We start from the raw sequence: 3874 nt of genomic DNA, 5'->3' as shown, positions 1-3874 counted from the left end.
CGTAGATCTTCTTCCTTTTCACGTCGATGTTGGGCTTCTTTCTCGAGTTGCTCCAATCAATTTTGAAGTGCTTCTATTACTCCTGGATTCGATGAATTTTTGTCTCCATTGGTTTCTGGAGTATCTTTGAGTATTGTGTCCGTGTTTTTATGCGGCGTTCTGTCTTCCAAACCTGAATCGTGATCGTTGTCATGGTCATCTGCCATGTTAATGGGATGACTTCCAGGTTCCCCGGCAATGGCGCCAATGTTTCGAGGGTTACCTGAAACTGTAGGTCGATCTCGGACGAGATCTTCTGTGTTGGTCGGAGCCGATGGGTCCGGCAGGTGTACGGCGGCCGGAGCTGGTGTGTCCGGCTTGTTGGACTTGGTGGTGGTGCTGATCCTTCGTCCCCGGAGGGTGGGGGGACCTGTAAGGGACTCCGATGCTTAAGTTAGCAAGGGTATTAAGCAGGTATTGAGTAGAATCAGAGTATGAATTATACCTGGGTGCTCCAGTGTATTTATAATGGTGAGATGTGGCCTCCTGTGGATAAGATAAGTTAGTTATCTTATCTTATCTTTAAGTGAGGTCATTTTTAAGGGAACCGCCTTTATCTCTATGGGCTTGGACTGCCCTTGGATTTGGGGCGAGTTCCTCTATTTGGGCCCTTCGTTTGGGCTTTTCTGTGACTTGGCCGAGCTCTTTGAGAAGAGGTCGGGTTGTCCTGGCCTGAAGAGGTCGGTCGCTTTGTCTGTAGAACATCCCGGGTCGGACAGCTCGACCCAGGGTATGAACAGATATCCCTCTGTTACCATGGAGGGAAAGTATAAAGAGCTTCTTTCAAAACAGAGTCAAACAGAGCCCCCACAGTCAAACTCTAAGTTTGGTGTTGGGAGGCCAAAACCAAATTCTAAGTTTGGTGTTGAACCCCCACATTCAAACTCTAAGTTTGGTGTTGGGAGGTTCCAACATTGCTCTGAACATCTGTGAGGCTCCATGAGAGCCCACAATCAAGCTACTGACATTAAAGAAGCGCTTGTTGGGAGGCAACCCAATGTTATATTTATCTATTTTCCTTTGTTATTTTGTGTTTTCTATAGGTTGATGATCATGAGAAGTCACAAAATCAATTGAAAAAGCAAAAATAGAATGAAAAACAGAAAAAAATAGCACACCCTCGAGGAAAACCTTGCTGGCGTTTAAACGCCAATAAGGGCAGCAATTGGGCGTTTAACGCCCAGTCTGGCACCATTCTGGGCGTTTAACGCCAGAAAGGGGCACCAGACTGGCGTTTAACGCCAGGAATGGGCAAGAAGCTGGCGTTAAACGCCAGAAATGGGCACCAGCCCGGCGTTTAACGCCAGGATTGGCAGAAAGAGCATTTTTTGCTCGCCACTTGGTGCAGGGATGAATTATCCTTGACACCTCAGGATCTGTGGACCACACAGGATCCCCACCTACCCCACCTCTCTCTCTTCTTCTTCACCCATTCACCAATCACCTCAACACCTCTTTCCCAAAAACCCCTCACCTATCAAATCCCACCATTCTCTTCACCACTCACATCCATCCTTCATAAAACCCCACCTACCTTACCATTCAAATTCAAACCACTTTCCCTCCCAAACCCACCCATACATAACCGAACCCTACCCCTCTCCCCACCCCTATATAAACCCATATTTACTCCTTCATTTTCACACAACCTACACACTACTTCTCCCCCTTGGCCGAAAAACAAAGCCACCTCCATCTCCTCTATTTTCTCTTCTTCTACTCTCTTCTTTCTTCTTTTGCTCGAGGACGAGCAAACCTTCTAAGTTTGGTGTGGTAAAAGCATTGCCTTTTGTTTTTCCATAACCATTTATGGCATCTAAGGCCGGAGAAACCTCTAGAAAGAGGAAAGGGAAGGCAAAAGCTTCCACCTCCGAGTCATGGGAGATGGAGAGATTCATCTCAAGAGTGCATCAAGACCACTTCTATGAAGTTGTGGCCAAGAAAAAGGTGATTCCCGAGGTCCCTTTCAAACTCAAAAAGGGTCAACTTTGATCAAAAGGTTGGACCAAGTCCTCATGGATACCACTAAGAAAAGGATGGAGCAAACAAGAGATCCCACTCATGGACATGAGCATGAGGAAACTCCTCATCATGAAATCCCTGAGATACCTCAAGGGATGCACTTTCCTCCACAAAACTATTGGGAGCAAATCAACGCCTCCGTAGGAGAATTGAGTTCCAACATGGGACAATTAAGGGTGGAGCACCAAGAACATTCCATCCTCCTCCATGAAATTAGAGAAGATCAAAGAATCATGAGAGAGGAGCAACAAAGGCAAGGAAGAGACATTGAGGATCTCAAGCACTCCATAAGATCTTCAAGAAGAAGAACAAGCCTCCATCACTAAGGTGGACCCGTTCTTTAATCTCCTTGTTCTTTATTTTTCTGTTTTTTCGAAAAATCATGCTTATGTTTATCAATGTTTGTGTCTTATGATCATTAGTGTCTTAGTGTCTATGCCTTAAAGTTATGAATGTCCTATGAATCCATCACCTTTCTTAAATGAAAAATGTTCTTGATTGAAAAAGAGAAGAATTGCATGAATTTTGAATTTTTTAACAGATTAATTATTTTGATGTGGTGGCAATGCCTTTGATTTCTGAATGTATGCTTGAACAGTACATATGTCTTTTGAATTTATTGTTCATGAATGTTGGCTCTTGAAGAATGATGAAAAAAGGAGACATGTTACTGAGGATCTGAAAAATCATTAAAATGATTCTTGATGTAAGAAAAAGCAGTGTATTAAAAAAAACGAAAAAATGGGGGAAAAAGAAAAAGAAAAAATAATGAAGTCGTGATCCAAGGCAAAAAGAGTGTGCTTAAGAACCCTGGACACCTCTAATTGGGGACTCTAGCAAAGCTGAGTCACAATCTGAAAAGGTTCACCCAATTATGTGTCTGTGGCATATATGTATCCGGTGGTAATACTGGAAGACAGAGTGCTTTGGGCCACGGGCAAGACTCATAAAGTAGTTGTGTTCAAGAATCATCATACTTAACTAGGAGAATCAATAACACTATCTGGATTCTGAGTTCCTATAGAAGCCAATCATTCTGAATTTCAAAGGATAGAGTGAGATGCCAAAACTGTTCAGAGGCAAAAAGCTAAAAGTATATTTTTATTATTTTTTAGTTAAAATTCACTTTTCTGGACTTTACTATGAGTTTGTGTGTTTTTCTGTGATTTTAGGTATTTTCTGACTGAAATTGAGGGATCTGAGCAAAAATCTTATTCAGAGGCTGAAAAGGACTGCAGATGCTGTTGGATTCTGACCTCCCTGCACTCAAAGTAGATTTTCTGGAGCTACAGAAGCCCAATTGGCGCGCTCTCAATTGCGTTGGAAAGTAGATATCCTGGACTTTCCAGCAATGTATAATAGTCTATACTTTGCCCGAGATTTGATGGCCCAAACAGGCGTTCCAAGTCAGCTCAAGAATTCTGGCGTAAAACGCCGGAACTGGCACAAGAATGGGAGTTAAACGCCCAAACTGGCACAAAAGCTGGCGTTTAACTCCATGAAAAGTCTCTACACATGAAAGATTCAATGCTCAGCCCAAGCACACACCAAGTGGGCCCAGAAGTGGATTTTTATGTCATTTACTCATCTTTGTAAACCCTAAGCTACTAGTTCTCTACAAATAGGACCTTTTACTACTGTATTCTCATCTTGGTAGCTATCTTCAAGTAGTCTTATGCTATCTTAGATCATGGGGCTGGTCTCTCGGCCATGCCTAGACCTTGTTCTTATGTATTTTCAACGGTGGAATTTCTACACACCATAGATTAAGGTGTGGAGCTCTGCTGTACCTCGAGTATTAATGCAATTACTA

Source organism: Arachis duranensis, chromosome 4 (assembly GCF_000817695.3).
Source record: "Arachis duranensis cultivar V14167 chromosome 4, aradu.V14167.gnm2.J7QH, whole genome shotgun sequence".
In the NCBI taxonomy this organism is placed as follows: domain Eukaryota; kingdom Viridiplantae; phylum Streptophyta; class Magnoliopsida; order Fabales; family Fabaceae; genus Arachis; species Arachis duranensis.
Note: the sequence above shows the minus strand (reverse complement) of the source record.